Raw genomic sequence first — 22681 nt, forward strand, 5'->3', positions numbered from 1 at the left:
CCTAGAGAATATTATCCCAAGTGAAGTAAGTCAGTCAAAGACAAATACCATATGTTCTCACTTATATGTGGAATCTAAAGAAGTGAAAAAATGAGCAAAGTAAACAGGAATGGTTGTATATATGTATATACATGTATATGTATGTATATACATATATACATATATATGTATATTTATATATGTATATATACATATATGTAGATTTATTACTTATTTATTTATTTATTTATTTATTTATTTATTTATTTATTTATAGTCACAGGATATGGAGTACAGCATAGGGACTAGAGTCAATGGAATTGTAATAGATATATATGATGTCAGGGGAATAATAGATTCAGGGAGGAGTTATCACTTTTTGAGGGGTAAAATGTCTGAAAAACAAAAATAAAATAAAATAAAGGGAGAGACTATTAAACTTATCACCAGGAGATACATTTCAAGATTTGTCAGTTCCCTAGTTAAACAGTTAAACACTGGACATCCTTAATCACTCTCTCCTTATAGAATTGCTAATTTGAGGTTTGACTTTTGCAGTGTTAAGAATCACAATGCACTTTTGTAAAAGTGCTACACATAGAAATAACCATAAAATGATAAGGTAAGTTTCACATATTTATAATATCTTGAATAAGATTCAGTATAGCTCATTTTTCTAACAGATTCTTAGATTACAAACAAAGAGTTAGAGTAGAAAATCTGGTCAAGGCAATATGTTTAAAAATAAATACAGGCTACAGTAACATCAAAATATGGAAGGGCAGTCCTGTGCTCTACCAGCAGAGCTATCAAAGGGTGCTAGACTCAGAGATATGTGGAAAGGGAAAAACAACAACAACAAAATCTGAGTGTTGCTAGGTGGGAAGGGGGTGGGGATAGGGGAGAAGGTAAAGGGATTAGAAAGTGCAAATTAGCAATCACAATATAACCACGGAGATGTGAAATACAGTATGGGGAATGTAATCAATAATGTAAAGAGTTTGTAGGGGGTCATATGGGCACTTGTCTAATTAGAAAGACCAATTCATGGATGGTGTTGGTGCCTGATCACTGCAGTGTACACCTGAAGCTGAAGCTGCATAATATTGAATGTTGACTATAATATGTGTGTGTGTATCATATTGTATATTATATATATAATGTTGTATATTATATATATTTTATATATACATATGTATGTATATATATATATATATATATATATATATATATATATATGTATATTTCCCTCCCTCCCCAAGGGATGTGGAGTACAGAATAGGGAATAGAGCCAATGGAATTGTAACAGCTATATAAAATATCAGAGGGCCAGTAGATTGGGGGAGGGGAGTTATCACTTTGTGAGGGGTATAAATGTTTAACTATTATATTGTTTTGTACACCTGAAACTAATTTAAAAAATACATGGGAGAGCATCTAGAATTTGTACAAAGAATATCATTTAAAGTTCAGAATTATGTGATTACTTTTATTATGTGTGTTAAAATTATATTTGGCTATAATTGATGTGCAATCCATAGTAATGATGGCTTCAATAATATATTAATTTATTTGCCTCTTATGTATAAATCTAGAGTTGTCAAGACAGGCTAAAAGTCTCTATTCTATGCTGTTTTCAGTGACGCAGGCTCGTTCACGCTGTCCAACATCTCTAGGGTGTGCCATAATCCTCATGGTTCAAGATGGAGCCCCTACCATTATGATTGTATTCCAAGAATGAGGAAGAAATGTAAGAGAAGAGAAAAGGTCAGGAGGTAAGCATCAATCTTTATCTAAACCTGGAAAACAAACCAAAAAAACCTGTTGTATTAGCTTTAGTCTGTCACATAGATTTCTTTGGTTAATATAAAACCTGACACCTAGCTAAGACAGTTGCACGTCCATAGTCACACATGTACAGATGAACTTCTGTTTTATGACAGATGCACTTTCTATTAATATGGAAGAGGTGAGGAATAGGTATGATGGTACAACTTTCTAATGGAATCTCTCACTCTTTAGCTACTCCAATATTCAGGTGCAGCGTTCTTTGCACATACCAAGTAAATTCCCATAAAGTTCCATCCAGTTTCTGCCTCCCATTGGAAGCTCACCTGTTTCTTTCTATTGGGTGTAAATGTGGTTTCTCATGGTCCAGAGACTTCAAATCTGCTTTCCACCACACCCATCCTACTCTGTACGTCAGGGGTGATGGTGGGGTAGGAATACGATGACAGCAATAAAAACTTCAACCTAGACAAGAGGATAATCGACTGACATTCATTGTCCACAAAAGTGATCATATATTGTTAGGCAGAAATAGAAATACCTATTTTCATAGTAGCAAAATACCTATTTTCATAACTCACAGTTTATTTTGTGAGTTTATCTAGAAGCTTCTGGTCCTACTCTGTGGGACAAATAATCTATGCATTGTCTGTAGTAATTCCTGGCTCTCTTTTCTGAGTAGTTCTTGTATGTCTTTTATCTCCATAGATAAAACTGAGTTATTATTAAAGACTACTCACTTCTGAAATCTTAACAGCTTTAATCTTAACAGCTTTAACCATCTGCTTTTTGCTGGTGCAAAATTGAGACACCAAGGGATGCATTACAGGTTTAAATGCAGGTTTTTTTATTGATCAGGCCTATGGTATCTTTCGCAATATATTTCCCCCAAAACCTTAAAAGGCATACTTGCAAGTAACCACAAACAAAGACCTTGTCTAGACCTAGTTTATGTTTTACATTTCTTATCATTCTTCTTTTGACTTCAGTGGTAAGGTACCAGCCTTAACCTGATTTTATGGCAATGCTGTGGATGATTTATTACAAACATGAAAGATTAAAATGTTAAATACTTCTGATCATACTAGCGTCCTTAATTTATATACAAAGTAAATACTTCAAGCCATTCTGCACTGTATTTATCTGCCTCTGTTTCAAGAGAAGTATTAGTGAAAAATTCTTGAAAAAAGTTTGGGGCAAGAGTCATCTCCTGCTAAGGATTCCTCTTCCAATGTAATTGTTTTTATGTTTGCTTCACTTTGAAATCCAGATGCAGTGAACCTTCTAAATCTTTCAGGATTCCTAATTAGTTGTATTCTCTATCAGTTTACATTCCAGGCAGCAGACAGAGTCTTCCTCAGCAAAGCTATACTCCTTCCCACCTATGTTTTCAGATGAATTGGTTCTAATCTGAGTTTTTCTTTCTCTATTTATAGGACACTGTTAAAAGCAATGCCCTATAAATAGATGCTCAATTCTGCTTCAGTTAGAATATTAAGTTTCAATGATAAAAAAAAGTGTTTGCTACAAGATACAATGTATTTTTTTCTCTCTTTCATAAACAGATTCTAGAGGTAAGTGATCAAGGCAATGGCAGAGACTGGCCTCCAGGGAGTCCTCAAGAATCCAGGTATCATGCAACTTTGTAGCAACAGATATCCCTGGTCTTCACCAACCCCATTAAGAATACCTTCTCATCATATCCATGATCCAAGCAGCAAATTATAAAGAAGCAAGGATTAAAAGTGAGCAAAGTGCATGTAGGAGGTCTCTTAAGTACATTTCCTAGAAGTTTATATTTTGTGTTCCTGAGAATATCCCATGGGCCAGAACATAGTCATGTGGCCTCACATACAGTAGAGGTTAGTAAATGTAGTCTTTGCTTTCACTGATTACGTCCAAGTTAAGCCTTCTTATCATTGTGGAAAAAATGAAACCATCAACACTGTGGGAAGAAAGCATTCTCTGCCATATTATACATTCCACCAATGCCACCAATCTGTTTTGTCCTATCAGTCATGTCTTGATTTATCCAATATATTCTAAATTGTTAGTTTTAATTATTTAATTAATTACAAACAAAATTGTTCATTACTAGGCATCTATAAATAAGTCAAAGTGATAGTTTCATTTTTAAGCTAATAGCCTACTTGCATAAGTATCAATTACTTTATCTTTTGAAAAACATAAACAAAACTCAAAACAAAAAAAAGCCCTTTTTTTTTTTTTTTTTTTTTTTTTTTTTTTTCCCCCCATGCTCAGTGAAGTAACACATTTTCTTAGTTTGGTCTGTATTTGGACAAGAAGACTACTGGAAATCAGCCTGGCGCATGTTGTCTTTCATATGATTGATCAACTCCCATTTTGTATTTTACCTAACGCGGCCCTTAAACCCTGATGCATTTCATCAACCTGTATACCACGTAGTACTCCTTATTATCTCACTTACTGCCAGATATTGCTCAACAGGAAAGGTACCCTGCTGTTTTCTTTTTACAGGAACACCTATTCCAATGCTAGGAAGGGCAGAATGTACAAACCTTCTTTTCTTTATTTTCACTTCTGAACACGTTAGAAAATTCCTAGAACAATTTCTAATATGAAGATCAATTGACATTTTCTTCAGTTTTAAACTGGCTATCATTTATATACTGAGTTGAGGTCTTTCAGAGACTTTTATAAAGCAGTTAATTTCAGAAAAAAATAGAAGTGACTTAGAGAACTGTCGTTATTGCTTCAAAAATGTCATGTAGTATAATGAGATAAAATTAAGCAAAGCAACTTTTTACTATAACAGTCAAGTAGTACTCACTAACAGCAGGCATAAAACGAAACACCAAGGAAACTATATTAGAAGTCATTCCATCTGAGAAACAATCTGTCTGGAACTGTTTCTATGCTCAGATCAGTGTTTGGAACATATTTAACCAAATTTTAACTCCAATGACTAAAATTCATTTTCTGCTCAACTATTTCTAAAACTGGTAGGTGTCAAATTCCAATAAAGTGAAATTTTTGGTTTCACTTATATTTTGTGTCTCTTTTCATCTGGACAAGTCCTATATACTATATGCTTTCACAGAGAGTAAAAGTAAATGCTAGTGGAATAATAATTATTAGAAGACTATTTTGCGCATTTTAGAATTATCATTATGTCTTTCCTGATTTAAAAGGAGACATTTCTTTCTTGGTTTGCAATAGGCTTTTCCCAAAATTTTCCTGTTATTTTAAACTTTGATATTTTATGATATCATTATCATATCTTACATTGCTATTGAGCATTATTTTCTAAAAGGCTCAAAATATTTATTTACTTTGTACAGAAATTAAGGATACTAATATAATGAGAAATATTTAATATGTTAATCTGGTATTCTCTAATAAATCATGTATAGCATTGACATAATTTAGATAACTTTATTTTTATGTGTAAATCCCATATACCCTATAATATTATTGTAACAATCAGGCCTGGTGTTTATATTATTTTATTAATGTACTTTTAAAATACATACAAAATATAAGTAGAAAATCTCATTGCCATTGTAATATACAGAGACAATTTTTATGAATCTTTCTTCATATATTTCTAATCAGAAAATAATAACTCATGTATAAAATCACATTCAGACAGAAAATAATATTTTTTTAAGGCTTCAATTGAATTGTGTGCTTTAATAAAATAGGTTATACAGGAATTTCTTCATGGGTCACACGCGGGTTCCTGAGAGAGACTAACAGATAAAGTAGACCCATTCTGAAAGAAATTTTATAAAGTAAGGATTTAAAATTAGTTGTTTTGAAGATGCCACCTAGAGTATCTCTGTTCAGGTACCAGGAGTCTTTCAGTGATGGAGTTCATATGTTATTTATCTTTACATGCCTCTTTTGAATTTAATTTAGTGCCTAAGACTTAGTGTTGACTCAATAACTGTTTGATGACAATACAAGTGAATGATTGTATGTGTGTGGTATTTCAGCATGTCAACGCAACTCATTATAAGACACATTATCCAGATGTGATTCTTATTCAACTGCTGATCTTCCTATTATAGGAATTAGTGACATTTTCTTACCTTCACTGGAGATAAAGTTTAGTCTTGGTCTTGGTCATACTTCAAAAATTAGGACTAAAATTGTTTATTGTCAACCCCACATTTATTCTCACTCCAATAGCTACATTTTCTGTATGCAGATTTCTCCAGGAGAATTACATAAAAAAACAGGTTTTAGAAAACCTAAATGTCATTATTAAAAGCTATAACTACTGTTTTTATTGCTACTGTCATAAGTTTGCTTTTACACTTTTCTTATCTCTTTATATTCTGCACATTTGTTGCTTCTAATTCAGAAAATTTGTATGCTTTTCAACTCAGAACATTATACTTTCTATTCTCTCTCTCTCTCTCTCTCTCTCTCTCTCTCTCTCTCATATATATATATATATATATATATATATATATATACACATACATACATACATATACATATATGTATATACATATGCATATATACATATATGAATGTATAATGTATATATGTATATATGAATATATATGGATTAGTTTCCTCAATTCTACAATAAGCAATAAATTTTGCTACCATGAACTTTCTTATATTCCCTTTTTCAATCACTTTTCAAATCTTGGTCATGAGTATCTAACAACAGCTCTAAAAAGCACTTGGCTCATTGATACTTCTTAAAATTAACCAAGTGGCCATGGGACCAAAGTCCTTACTGGTGACTCCTTCTTATGTTTTTGCTTGCTACCTTGGCTGCCATGAGCAATAGTGATATGGAAGAGTGAAATAAGTCTTCAAGACCTATGCCAACCTTACTCTCCTGACATATCTTTCATTTTTTCCCCTAATCTTGGATCTATTATGACAATTTTGTTCACAAACTTGTCACCATGCACTTGCATTAGCAGCACTGTACAAACAACTCGGTAAGGTTTCATAACCTTGGTATATCAGTGTGTCACAGTTGTGTTTGTGTCGATGTGTCATGGTGTCTTGCTGAGTGGTGTTTATTATTGTTGTTGTGTGTTTTTGTGTGCCACTGTGAGAATGTCTGAGCTTTAATTAGAGCCATGAAAAAACATTCAATTTCTTGTTAAACACTTGGCAAGAGTAGAAATGAAATCAGGAACATGTTAGTCCAAACTTATGGGGATAATGCCATGAGAAAAATAACTATGTACAAATGGATTAGATGTTCTTCTGAAGGGAGAGAACGTGTCAATGATGAAGAAAGTTCAGGGTGGTCTGTAACAAGAAGAACTGATGAAAACATTGAGAAAATTAGTTGAATTGTGCATCAAAATCATCACCTGACTGTGAGAAGCATAGCAGACCAAGTAAAAATTGATAGAGAAACAAAAAAATCTTAACTGAAAATCTTTGCATGAGAAAGGTGTGTGCAAAAATGGTCCCAAAGGAGCTCACTGGTGAATTAAAGCAAAGGAGAGTCAGAGTTTGCTAAGACATTATGGAGAGGCAAGATGATGTTTTGGGCCATGTTATCACTGATGAGGAAATATAGGTGTGCCAATATGACACTGAAACAAAGCGTCAAAGTGCACAATGGAAGTGAGTGGATTCTCCAAAACCAAAATATTCTGTCAGACCAAATCAAGAGTGAAAACACTGTTGCTCACCTTTTTTGATATCAGAGGGATTATTTATTATGAATTTGTACCAACCTGGATGAACAGTTAACCAAGTTGACTATTTGGAAGTACTGAAAAGCCTTAGTGAAAAAGTTAAATGACCCGAACTTTTCGCCAATGATTTATGGCTCTTGTATCATGACAATGCACCAGCTCACACAGCACTGTCTGTGAGGGAGTTTTTAGCCAGTAAACAAATAACTGTATTGTAATACCCTCCCTATTGACCTGATCTGGCCCCCAGTGACTTCTTTCTTTACATGAAGATGAAGGAAATATTGAAAGGATGACATTTTGATGACATTCAGGACATCAACAGTAATACGACAATAACTCCCATGGCCATTCTAGAAAACAAGTGCTAAAAGTGCTTTGAAAAATAGACTAGGTGTTGGCATCGGTGCATAGTTTCCCAAGAGGAGTATTTCACAGGTGACTGGAGTGATATTCACTTCAGAGATATGTAGCACGTTTCCTAAGACAAGTTTGTGAACTTAATTGTCCAAAATTACATTACCTTTTTTTCCTCCCTCAACTACAGCTAAGATATACTTAACCCATTTTTAGGCAACAGAATAGATTCTCAGTTAAGGTCTTTCTGTAAGAAAACCTGTTCTGTTTGGAAACAATAATCATTTCGATCTTCTCTCTCCTTTAAGTCTTCGTCACCCACACTATAAAAGTTGTTCTAGCTCACATTCAAAAATTAATGTTTAAAGTTCCAATGGCAAAACACTTTTTCTAATCTTCACCAAAATGTCAGTCAACCCAGTAGTAAAACCATGTCAATTAAATTAAAGGAAATCCAATATGTAAAACACATTTAGGGTGGTGAGCATGAAATATTGTTCAATAAAATGGCAGCTACTATTCACAAGTAGATTACAATAACTGCTAATCAAAAACAAATGCTTTCAAGCATAGGTTCACATGATTATCTGAAAATGCATTTTTGCACCTTTATGTGTGTGTGGGAGAGATTGTGAATGACAGGAAGATATTTCAGATAATATTAACATACTTTGTATTCTGATAAACCACTCTCAGGTTTAAGGATAGGACATTTATATGCTATTAATGGTAGGTAACAGGAACTCCACCCCCCCATGTTCAAAAGTTATATTCTTGCATTTGTCAAGACTTCCACTGAAGTAAAAAAGGTTTTTATGGTCTTGACATTTCCACTTCTCTTTATATACTCCTGTGACTTGTCAGTCACATACAGGGTTTTAACCCTTAATTTTGTGCAATTTAAATGATGGTATAGTTGACACTAAATACATGCCAACAGTACACTAGAAAAATATTATAAACTATTAATTCAAAATTCTTAAATGTTCTAAGGAATTATTTTCTACTATGGAAGAGCAAATTCATTTTACCCATGATACTCTTTCCTCCTTTTGTTCCGATGTTCTTTGATTTATAGGCCATTGAGGCAAAATATATGACATACTTACTTTTATCACCAATAAAACTTGGTTTAATTTTTTAATTTTTAAAATTTACCCTAGGGGTTCTGTGCATAAATCGTCCCTATATTCCATGAGGATTTTGATTAAGTTGACTTTAGGGTTCTTTTGAAATTCTCATTTCTATTTATCCCATGTTTCTTATTAATCACCAAGCTCTTGTCTCTTTCCTTTGACTTTTCTTTGATTCTCATCTTTCATGACTTTCCAATTGTCAAGTGTTCTGCTAATGACCTAATCGATTTGTATCACCATATAAAACAAAACTTTGGTTCACTTTACTCATTTATTCTCTTTAATTACCTCACATATTTCTGTAACATGAATTTTCCCAAATCTATCTTTCATAATTACCATTACTTTGAAATTAAATAAAATAATTGCATTTTGCTTATTTTCTATACCCAAAAGCTTCTGTGCAGATTTCAAAGCCCTTAAATATTTTATTTAGAAATTGCATTTTCCCTCTGAATTTACGGAACCTAGTTCCATTCCAATAAGGCAAAATTTTTTAGTCATTCACAGTGGCTGACACTGACTAAATACTCCCAATCCTGTTTACTTTTCCTGGGTACACATAAAGTTATTACACAGAGTCCTTTGCAGTTAGGTCCTGGTCATGTTAAAGGATTTAATTCATTGATATAGCTAAGTATGATATATACTAACTTGAGTTTTGGCACTTATTATTTTCAACTGATCTTTGACTCATTCCTCTCACACCTGTCTTGCTGGAAATAAAAAATAAAAAAAAATTTCTGAGATGATGAGATGCCATAATAGAGGGATTTGACACCTTTAGTTAACTGGTCAGAAAAGAGACATCTAAAATATTCATCTGACACATATAGGAATGTGACTAGAATGAGACAAACTTTTTATTGGGAAAAGCAACTGATTTCTGTTATTCTTGTTAAAGCTGCCAGCAGTGTTATCCTTACCAATGAAATGCCAAATCCATTTCTTGGTTCATGTTAGTAGTTTGCAATAGTTATACTCTTTGATGGGGTATTTGATGCACTTTTTTACTTCTCTGTTTTGCTTTTCGACTGTGAATAACTTGACAGCAATGTCTGTGTCTTAACTCAAACATATAATAGTTTCTCTCTCTGTCTCTGTCTCTCCTATTTCTCTCTCATACATATATGTAACATGTGTGTGTATGCTCATTAATTACAAATTACATATATTCCTTTAATTGACCTTGAATATACAGGACTAAACAAATTTCAAGGTCTCATTTCACTAATTCTAATTCAGACCAGTCTTGATGTAACAACTCAAAACAAACAAACAAACATATAGATTAACTGCTTTAATAGTTTGAACAACAGGCCTCACAGGACAATGATATCTGACAGAGGAAAACGAATAAGGAATATCCTATGATTGTCTTCGTTTAGTACTTGAAGAGAGTTTCCAGGTTACCCTGAAGATAAAAAAATTATGAAGCAGAGCCTGATAATCTTCCTGATGAGAGGAAGCAGAATTGGGATTTAGAGAAGACAAAGCATCTAGGGTGTACATGTATGGGAGGACACTCAGAGGAGAGATGAAGAGGGGAAGGAAAAGGAGAGGTGGGGAGGGGAGAGGGGAGGAGAGGAAAGAGACAACTATGGAGGTTGTTTCTGTAAAGAGAGGTCTGTAGAGAGCCTCCATCTAGTTTTCAGCTAAGAGGTGAGAAGTACATATATGTAAAGAAACTATCCATGACTGGATAAACAGCCATTTAAAAGAATTAGAACAATCCTTGAGGCTTAAATAGGGCCAGGGAAAATTCTTGTTCTTAATAATCATAGTGGGAAAGACTTGTAATGCACAGGTCGTCACAGTATATAGAAGGCTACTACTATATACCTGTTGTGGATAAAAATGAGCCCTGGATTATATGCTGCTCTGGTCCTGTCCAAAAACCCTAAAGAAATACCTCAAAACAGCCCTAAAGAAATGTTACATAATTTCCAAGTAAATTAACTTCATCCAAGGAAAGAATAAAACCCTCAGGAATATTTAACACAATACCAGAATATACAACATCCAAAAATATAAAATTTATATCAGTAGCATGAAAAAATCAGGCAAAAAATAAATAATTAAAATAACAACTTTCAGGCAATTACAACTTAAAAAAAAATCAATTGAAACTGATCCAGAAATAATTCAGATGATAGAATGAGGATACAAAGATATTGTAATTTATTATAATTATGTTTCAGGTATTTAAGAACATATAAGAAAACTAGAGCACTTAAATGGACATATGAAAGATATCTGTAAAATCTTAAATTCTGAATGCCACACATTTAAAAAAAATCTGAAATTTTGAAAACCACCAACTTGGCTTTCAAAAATCAGATAAGATACAGCAGAAAAAAAAAGATAAAGAATTTCAAGATATACAAAGACAACAAACTAAAATATAGCATTAACTAGCTCTGGGCCTAATATATGTATTATTAGAGTACTCAAAAGACAGGAAAGGGAAGAAGGGATAGAAAAAACATTTTTAAAAGTATTATCTGAGACAATTTAAAGTTTAATGAAAAATACAAACTTCCAAGTCCAAAAAGTTCTATAAGCGCCAAGCAAAAGAAACATTAAGAAAAGATTATGCTGAGCTATACCACAATCAAATTACTTAAAACGAATAATAAAGATAAAATTTAAATCAGTTAAAGGAAAAAAGATATGTTACATATAAAGGAACAAAGAATAGCAGTAGACATCTTGTCAGAACCATGCAAGCAAAAGACAGTGAAACTATATTTACAGTATTGAATGGGGAAACAAATCTAGGAACCTCGAACTCTCTTCCTAGAAGTTGAAGGCAATAAAATAAACAAAAAAACAAAAACAAAGAACCCCCCTCAAAAAATATAGTTTTTCTGAAACACAAAAGCAGAAATAATCCAGCACCAGTATACTTGACTCAAAATTCCATTGCATATGCATAATAATGCTACTGTACACTTGGAAACATCCTACACAGTATTATATTTTTTCCTCATAGACTGGATAAAATAAATAAATGGCATTTTAACTATATTTATCTGAGGTGTAGTACACAACTATTTTAAAATTCATCATGACTTGTAGTATTGTACTCTTTAATGTACCTTAGCTAGAGTAAAAGTCAGCTTTTTTCTAATAGTTGATTATGTATATCTTTTAGTAAAATACTGTGTGTAAGTTAATAATGTTTAGAATAAAAGTGTAGAAATAAGTTTCTACACTTTTTGGAGGAAATAAGCCAATCAGTGCAAAGACTCCACCTAAGCTGTAACCACCTAGAAGTAGACTGAGCAATGCAGAGCCTATCTTTCTGATGGACAAAAGGAGTGATGGAGCAAGAGCCCTATGATGGGGCCAATCTGTAGTGGTGGACATCTTGCTTTTTTCAGATGATGCTTTGGGACTCATCAGAACCTGGATGATTTCCTCGAAAGTAACAAGCCAGATAACCAAGTAGGGACGACTACGGAAGGGAAAAAAAAAAAAAAATATATATATATATATATATATACACACACACACACACACACACACACACACACATATATATATTTATAAACATATATATTGATATATAAATATGGATATATAAATATGTATACATATATATATTCTGAAATGATTATTAACAGCACACCATATGCTAGTAGTACCTATACAGAACAACAACAAAAAAACAAAAATCAAAAAAAATAAAAAATCCAAGAGATGGTAAATTAGTTTTAGACAATGGGACACAAAGAAATCAAGGGTGAGGCTAGAGGAGAAGAGAGATGTAATTTCTATTGTTTTTCCATATTTTTATTTTATGTATAAATTATACTCAAATAAAAATATTTGTTTTATTTTAGGTGACTTTGTGAGTGAAAACATTCTTAAATTTTAGAATCATGACTAGAAAGGAAGAATTGAAATGTATACTCTATAAATTATTCTAGATTATCTAAAACTATTATGCCAACAATAGGACATATTTGAATGTTGACATTGTTGTCTAATTTGTCTGATTTTTTTTTCTATTTTTCCTCCCTATGTCTATATCTTCAAGTGAAAAAAGTCATATGTTATGTATTTGCATATAAAGACCTTCCTAGGTGCATAATTATATTTATTTAAATTAAAGGAAACATAACTAATGAAAGTCAAAACAAATAGGAATGAATGTATGTATACCACCTTGATACAGAATAATATCAATTAAGGGTTAGAAAACGAGTACTTAATTTATATCACTCCTAAAGAGTATAAGGGTAACTCAGTCAGATGGGATATGAAAAGAAGCAGCAGCCACAGCTTTCCTGTGATTATTTTAGAAAAAAATCAATTTGGTGCTTAGAATTCAAAATCTAAGTGAATGAGAGGACAAATGATTTTACAGTCTTGAGTTGGATGATATGAAAGTGGGATATAGCTTTGAATTTTGCTCAAAGTTGTGAGAAAAATGGTATGATCATCATATGAATAGATGTGACTAAAAAGACCAGTGAAGACTGGGACTTCAAGAGGAGGGGAGAAGTGAGGTTGTTAAAGGCTTTCTGAAAAACATTTTTTATTCCAGGCTCTACATTGACAAGACATATGCCTAGAGAAATGCATTTAATCCCTCTGTATCTTAATTTCAGCTGTATAAATAGATTTTAACATCAAATTTACTTAATAGTGGTAAGAGGATTAAATGAGTTATTACATGTAAAACATTTAGATTATTGCCTTTTATAAATGTGAGTCATTGTCAATTTTGACTAAGAATAGATGATCAGAGCTAGAAGTAAAGAGATTGATAAAACAGTTGTAACCATTTTTCAAACTACAATTAACTGTGAGTTGTTTCCTACAGTGCTGTGTTGCGGATGATGCATTTTTTTAAATGTTTGAACAGGAAAGTTTATAATTATGTATATGATGCATACAAAAATATTGTAGGGAGCAGAGATGGTGTGTGTACCATGTATTTGCCATTCAAGTTCTAAGTCATGACTGGCAAAAGCCTACAATAAGACCAATGAGTAGTACTGAGCAAATGCAAAATGCATAATAAAGTAAGAAGATCCAGATTTAGTTAAAATTTAGAAAAATCCATAATGATACAGATATTTTAGATTGCTATTTTTTAAAACTTTTGACTTGTGGTAAAAATAATGGTGACTTTCATGTATACTATTTCTGTGCATAGTAGACAAGTAACTCATACTAGTTCATAAACATGATTATTCCCATTTCCTTCAAACTATAACATCCAATGATATCATATCAATAGCTTGACATCATTCATAGGTGGAGTATTTATACCACAGGAATTGTCAAATGTTGCAACAAATTAGGCTTCTTTTTCCCCCTGTGGAGAGTTGGTTGTGAAACATTTACCAGCACAACACTCATTATGTGGCTCACAGGTATGAGTGTGCACAATGGCACTTGTTACTCAACACAAAGTACATCCCAGAAATTATATTACTGTACTTTTATATAATGATATTATTAAAATCTATTTATTTATAAAACTAGAAAACTAGAATATGTGATGCAATGTTCTAAGTATGCCACACATATTAGCTCATGAATTTCTATTAAATAGGTAATACAGATAGAAGTGTCAATAATGTTAATAATTGTAATGGTTAGTATTGATCATGGATCTCAGAATATCACAGCAGAAAAAAATGCTATAAAATATATTTCTGTGTTTTTTTCTTCCTCATACAAACCTTGGAATGATCAGAATAAAACGTCTAGGATGAAACCCCAATTTTCTAGTGTTGGACAAAATCATGCTTGCTTTTCCCATGGCATTTCACCAATCATAGAAAATTGCTGCTGCTATTTAGACTTTTCTATTTTTTTCCCACTAGTAAGATATTGATTTAGCTGACAGAATTTCCTTCCTCTTTTAATCAGAAAAAAAAATCCACAATTTTTATGTGAACTATATGGTTTATAGAAAGATGACATGAAGGGTCGAAAAGCTGCCTTAGATTTGAGAGCTAAGATGTTTGCTCTTCAGATTAACCTGGTTAGTGCTCAAAATGAAGTGTCCCTGCTGAGTTTCACATGCTGATAGCAATATGACATAGAGTCTGAAAAGCTGACTTTTATATTATGGCCTTAGCCATTATATACCTGATACAAAAAAAGAAAAGAAGGGTGGCTTTACAATTATTTTCAAATTTAATTTTCTTTCTCCAAGGTCTGAATCTCTTTCATTTAATATGTGTTTATGTGTATGCTTTATCTATTCAACTAAGTGAAATAGAAAAATTTTTAATATAAAAATATTTTAACTAGTTTTTGGTCTCAAAGCCAATTCAAATTTCAGAGATGAAGAGTGAGGATTAAAGAGAGAGTTCAAGATTATCAGAGAAAATAATGAGAGTTCAGTTAATAAGAGAAAGGTATACAAAGTAAGTAACTGGGACTGGAACTGAAACTTATTAATTTGCATCTACCAGGCACTTGTTATAAATGACATAAGGCACTTAAACTAAAGGTGAATAAAAAGATGGGCTTTAGGCTTTGAGAAACTTAAATATTGGTATGTATATTAAATAGAAGTTTATGTTCCTAAAACATTTCCTCCCTGACAATACACACAAAGTCTGATAATTAAGTCTGTTCACTTTGTTGCAATGATTTTGTTAATCTTTCTTTTGATATCAGAGGGATCATTCATTATGATTTGTAACAACTGGACTAAGAGTTAACTAAGTTTACTATTTGGAAGTGCTGAAAAGGCTGCATGAAAAAGTTAGAGAACCTGAATTGTTTGCCAACAATTCATGGCTTTTGCATCATGACAATGCACCAACTTATATGGCACTGTCTGTGAGGGAGTTTTTAGCCAGTAAACAAATAACTGTATTGGAACACCCTCCCTACTCACCTGATCTGATCCCCAATAACTTCTTTCTTTAGCTGAAGATAAAGGAAATATTGAAAATAAAACATTTTGATGACATTCAAGATATAAAAGGGGATATGATGACAGCTCTGAAGGGCATTCCAGAAAAAGAGTGCCAAAGTGCTTTGAAGGATGGACTAGGTGTTGGTGTTGGTGCACATCTTCCCAAAGGGAGCACTTCGAAGGTAACCTTAGTGATATTCAGCAATGAGGTATGTAGCACTTGTTCTAGGATGAGTTCACTAACTTAATTGTCAGAACTTGTATACTATTGTACCTAGGTGGGTGTTGTCAGTCATTAAATACTCTCTAAAACAGACTAGGATGTGTTAGCAAGGGATTTTTACCCTTATCCTCATACAATGAGATTGTACCTAAACTTGGATGGAATTGGGTATTCCATTCCAAGTTTTAATTTGTGATTCAGTCCTATTAATCATGTGCATTCCTCTGTGTTCCCAATCACCCACCAACCCAGAACAAAAGTTCAAAGTTATCCTGGATTCCTTTCTCAGTATCCTATTAACAAAATTTATTAGTTCTAACTTCAAAATGAATCCTGAATTCATCTCTGAGTCACGATCTCTGCTTCTTGTACTTTAGTAGATACCACCAGTGTATCTTCTCTGGGCTACTAGAAGAGCTACCTAAGTAGCTGCTCCATTTTGCTCTTGTCCCCCATACTCAATAATTAATTGTCCATGTGATATAGATAGTAATCTTTTCAAAAACTAGATTTTTAAAATATTTAATATTCAATGCAATATTTTTAACATGGCCAATGGAACCCAACATTATTTGTCCCTCCTTCTCTATAACCCCTCACTAACCCAGTATGGCCTAGTCACAAGAATCTTCTTTGATTTGGCCGGCATGTTAATCTTATCTTCCATCAGGCTTGTGCTTCAGTTGTTCCCTTTGCCTGGAATGCTCCTGCCCCACACTTTCTCATGGACGACTCTTTCCTTTTATTCAAACTTCTGTTAAATTGTAGCCTCATCCTTGAAGCCTCCCTGACAATCCCACTCTTATCACTCTACCTGCTTCATTTTCTTCATAGAATTTAATGCAGTCTGAAATTATATTTTTTATTTTCTTGTTATATTATCATATTTGTTACTTTAAATCAGGTACTTTCTTGGTCTTGTTTGCTGCTATATCGTCAAGTACTTAAAAGAGTGCCTGGCACACTGGTTTTATAATTTGTTAAAGATTGAAAAACTAAATAAACACTGATTTAAAAAGAGAGAAATAAGCCACAAGCTCACCTGGGAGATTGTGGTATGTTTCAATGAGGTGAAGATAGTTGGGTTTGAACTTCGGGCCAGAGAATTCGAGATATGTATTTCTAGATTTTTTTCCCCCCACAACACATTCTATCGCATTCTAAATGAGAAAGCAAGAAAACACTGAATCTTATGTTTGATTTTCACATCATTAATGCTTAGTTTTAATTTCTATATGACTGATTGTCCCTTAAAAATATAACCAGTCTAACAAACTAAATTTGTCAGGTTTAATAAATCAAATACAGGACACTAAGTTAAAGTTGAGTTGAGATAAAAAACAGATTTTTTATTTCTTTTTTTTTCCCCCTATAAATATGTACCAAATATTGCATGGCATATAAAATTCCAATTTAACTGGGAATTCTGTATTTTATATGTCAGCCCTAATACAAACACTCTTTTAAAATTGATACACTCCCATGGAATTCATTTTTTAAACAAAAATCTCTGAATCTATAACTGTATAACTAAGAAAACTGTGCTAGAAAACATATGGTACAAAGTACAATCTTTGCCAGGAAGGGCCTCCCATTCCAGTCAGGAATATTCACAAAATGGCCAGGTAACTCAATTTATTCCTTGTAAATGTGCCAATGCCTTGCAAAGAAAATAACAAGTGTGGTTTTATTTTTAATGTGATTTTCAAGAGTGAATACCATGAATGAGGGGAAAACTCAGGAAACACTTCTTGGATAGTACAGAACATGAAAATGAGTTTTAAAATAATGAACATAATTTGATAAAGATGAGTGTCATTTTTAGCCACAATATCAATACTGAAATATGGTAAGTGGTATATGTGTAGAACATTTTTCCTTTTTGAAAAAGTGTTTAGGTTGTAAAATACCTAATAGGTGAATTTGGGAACAATAAGAACCAAATTATGGAGCCTCTTAAAGATGGACTAAGAAGTGTAAGATTTAGCATTGGGACAATTAATATCCACTAGAAATATTGTATAAATGGAAAGCAAAGAAAGCACATTGTTTAAAAAAGTTTATTCTGCTGGCAGTATTTAGAGATGAATTGTAGAATCGAAAAGATAAAACAAGTTACTTAAATAATTTTGGCCTAAGAGAAAGGGAGGGTGACAGTAAAAAAAAATTTTTATACTGTGTAATGCAATAGAGTTGGAGGTAGATTCCACCTGGGAATGGAGAAAGACGTAAGAAACGTATCTCCAAAGCTTTGCATTTAGTGGATTTAAAGAATTCTAGTGCCACTGATATATGTGAGAAGTCTAAGTTTGGAGGAAACATAGTGAGCTCCATTTTAATTCATTTTGAATTTGATGAGTGTGCCTTTTAGGTAAATGGTAATATCTAATGTCTAGGCCAGAAATTCTGAGATCTTTTGTTCATGTGTAGCCAAAGTAGTGAAATAAAGTAGCTTCTCTAATTCAGACTGAGTAGTAAAGAGGGTTCAAAACTGAGTGCAATGCAATACCCATAAATGGAAAAGATGAAAGGAAGCCAGTAAAATATACAGTGTCTATTTGAACACAGAATAAAATGAATAAATGGAGATATACATAGGAAATATAAGCAATGACCATCAAACTTGTAGAGGGTGAGCAGCCCCTTAAGGAAACAGATAAAAGCTGTTTCCAAGAAAGAAATGTACAGATACTTGTGCATGAAAAACATGCACATATAAATTCTATGCATCCACTGACCACTACAATTTTCTCATCAAGGAAGGGTCATTGGATTCCAGATTAGTATTCCCTACTCTAGAAAGGGCTGAGTAAACGTGATAGAGGGAAAAAAAAAAGTGTTTTCCCCAAGAAAACAAAATTGCATAGGGCTAAGACTAACAATTGAAAGGAAAAAGCATCACCCCTCCAAAACATAGAAAGGAGCAGGGGGAGGGGCAAGAGACTACAAATTAGGAGCAGAAGAAACAAAACCGATTATAAAAATGGAATGTCAAATATATGAACAAATAAATAAACAGGAAAATGTGTTAAAATATTCAGATAGTGAGAAAAAAAATGTTAGTTAGGGATCAGGTAAGGTGGTTGGTTGACATCAGGCAAAGATTCTCAAGTCTAAGCGAAACTGAATATTGAGTTTTAGGACAAACTGTGAGTAACTCTGAGCCAAGTGTGCAACCAGGTGAGGAAAAGCAGACATCTTATGCCAGACCCAGGTCTAGGGTAGAGTTTGCTGGGGAGATGGATTCTTTTTGGATGAGGTCTTTTATAGCAGTAGAATCCACATGCTAATTTCCAGAGGCAAGGAAGAAAGGCAGTGCCAATTAATTAAGCCAAGATTATATTTTACTCGTCAAAGACCCAGCATATATGTTGTGAACATTGAGAAGAAGATTATCCAAAGGAATTTATCTATTGATATGGACTCAGACTCCGTATGGTTAACTGGGTCTGAAAATCAAAGTTAGAGTCTAGAGGCCAATTACTGACAGTGGTCTCTTAGAATCCTGCATGCCAGGAAGAACATAAACTGAACTCTTGGTTTCCTACACTATGCCTTGCCTATTTACGCCATGTGGGTCAAACACTACAGAGCTCTTTATGACGTCACTGCCATGCTATCACTTGGCCAATATCATTTGACCACTGGCTTGCCTCAACCAATCAAAACTGTACAAAATGTACCTTTATTTGCTTTTATACCAACCAATACAAACTGTACAGTTTGGAAACCTCATTTATATGAAATGGACTAAAATGGGAACTATGGTTGTGAAATTTTCTATAAAAAAAAAAAAAAAAACAGCTTCTCCTTTGTCTCAGCAGAGTGCATTTTGAGTTTCTATTTGAAGCTGTGTCTGCGTGGTTTGCAAACTGTTACTTGAATAAGGCCGATCCATTTTTGCTCCAGTGCTCTTGGATTTGCTTAGAATGTGAACTTCAAATATCATCTTCTGTGGCTATTTGTTGGTTCTCAGAAGATAATACAAATGAGATTATCTCCTTTCCTATATACTATAAAGATAAAAATGAAAGGTTGTAGCAGGTTTTGGGGGAGATCACACAAAGTAGATCTGAAGATGATCAGATGATTTCTTATTGCATAGATCACATACAAGGTAATTAAAAAAAACAACAACAGTGAATGCTTAAATTAAAAAAAAAAATTACAGTAAAAAAACCACATTGCCAGCAATCCCCCTCAAAATATTCCCTCTCTCTTCAAACACACTTATCCCATCATTCTTGCCACTTTCTGAAGCAGTTCTGAAAGTCCTCTTTTGTGAGTGTCTTTAATTGTGCTGTAGTGGCTGCCTCGATGCCCTAAATCGATTAAAAACATTTACCTTTCGTGGTCATTTTGACTTTGGGGAAGAGCCAGAAGTCACACGGTGCCAGATGCAGAGAAGTAGGTGGATCAGGACATACCATAATGTTTTTATTTGACAGAAATTGCCATACCAGAAGCAATGTGTGACACAGAGCCATTCCGTTGTCATCCTCCATCATGACAATGCTCCCTGTCACACATCTCTCTTGGTACGGCAATTGCTGTCAAATAGAAACAGTACAGTGTTTCCTTTCCACCTCATTCACCAGATCTGACACTGTATGACTTCTGGCTCTTGCCCAAAGTCAAATTGACCACGAAAGGTAAATGTTTTGAATCGATTCAGGACATCGAGGCAGCCACGACAGCACAACTAACAACTCACGAAAGAGGACTTCCAGAACTGCTTCAGAAAGTGGCAAGAACGATGGGACAAGTGTTTTGAAGCAAGGGGAATATTTTGAGGGGGGTTGCTGACAATGTGTCTTTTACTGTAATAATTTTTTTTGTTTAAACATTCACTGTATTGTTTTATCACAACTCATGATATATCTGATATATACTGTCACTTATAGATTATCCTATTTGTATAATATATGCTTCTTAAAACAGAGATTATATAAATAATTTTTAAAATTATCCCTATAGTATCTAGAAAAGTCATGTACATATAATTAAAAGGTGTAAATAAATATTGAATGATTAATCTAATTGAATATGAAAAGTAAATTATTTAAGTTATTCATTATCTATGACTCAGATTATCATTATTTTGCAAATGGATGATGTGTTTGAAATATTTTCAGAAACAAATTTAAATAGGCAGGAAAATTTAAATAAGAAGGAAAATCCAACATTAAAATCAACTTTCAAAGTAAAAATTTTAAAAATAGTTTTGTAGGGCTTTCAAATATGAGGAAATATTTTTTGAAATATATTTGTGTTTTGCATCAAATTTCATAGCTAAACATGTTTAGCATGTAATACTTATGTTTTAAATCAAATTGTATAGCAAAAATGGCTTCTATCAATTCTATTACAAGCATAAAACAGCATATATTTTGATATCATCAACCTATAACAATACTCAGAATTGTTGATTGATGCAATTATATTAAGTATTTTTAAATTGTTTTATTACTTTTTGTGCTGATCTGAGATGAAATGTTTTCTTATGGATGTAGCATTACTACGCTACTTAAAAAAATTAGTTAGTCTCCATATTTACGGTGAATTTTTATATTAATATCATATCATGTGCTTATAGGGGAAAATGATTATTTCTTTTACAGAGAATACCTTATGATTGAAAGGAAAATTCTGACATCTTGTATTAAACTTTGTTTTAAAATGGCTAAGGTCACTTTAAGGAGGGCCTCCCTCTCAGCCAATAGCACTGTTGTAGGCAACAGTTGGTAATTTTCACTTTGCTTAAACTTCACTACCCTCACCATTTGCCTAAGGTGATAAGAAAATGACTAAAATAATGAGTTAACTTCCACTTTCCTAAAACCAGGCATCCTTAGCTTATGCAGGCTACATAATTTATATATGGCAGTGTCTGCCAAGTACTTTGCATGTCAAAGCCAGCACAAAATTTTCTGATGTCAGTTGCTATGGTGATTGCCTTTTCTAAAAAAGTGAATTGCAGATTAAATAGCTTCATAAAACATACATACATGGTTAGCACATAAACTACAGGTGCCCTGAAGCTATAGTAATTTAAACACCATTTTCTGAAACTTTTAAAAAGTTCACTTCTTAAAAGCATATCTAATAACAAACACCCAGTTGCTTGTCACCCCCCAACCCTACTCCTTGTCTGTTAAGGTCCATGATCTTCCCTCAGAGGAGAATCGTCCTTGCCAGGTTCCAAAGGAAATTACAGTCAGACCACAAGGAAGGGTGCACAAGAGGCATTGTCATGTCCTTTTCAGACTTGTAGGACTCCCTACCTTCCACTCTCTCCAGAGCAATACAATAATCTTGTTCCTCCTCATTTCTAGATGCCACTTAGAAATGTAGGAGCATTTCTGTATTTCCCAGAATTGCATAGTTGGACTGATGATATGCAAAATTATGTATTATTCTTGGAAGTACGTGTGTATCACAGTATTGCTTGAATCTTCATAAACATACTTTTAACTGCTAATTGGTGTCAACATTCCAGGACTAAGAATAACAGAATTCTTAAGAAATGGTAGTCAATAATTTGTTATAATGTCAATAGACCTAAACTTTCTGGGGCTTCAGGGCCATCTTAATTGTATAATCTTTTGCATGAGAGATGGAAAATTTTGTGACAACT

The sequence above is a fragment of the Rhinolophus hipposideros genome (assembly GCF_964194185.1).
Source record: "Rhinolophus hipposideros genome assembly, chromosome: 10".
NCBI lineage: Eukaryota > Metazoa > Chordata > Mammalia > Chiroptera > Rhinolophidae > Rhinolophus > Rhinolophus hipposideros.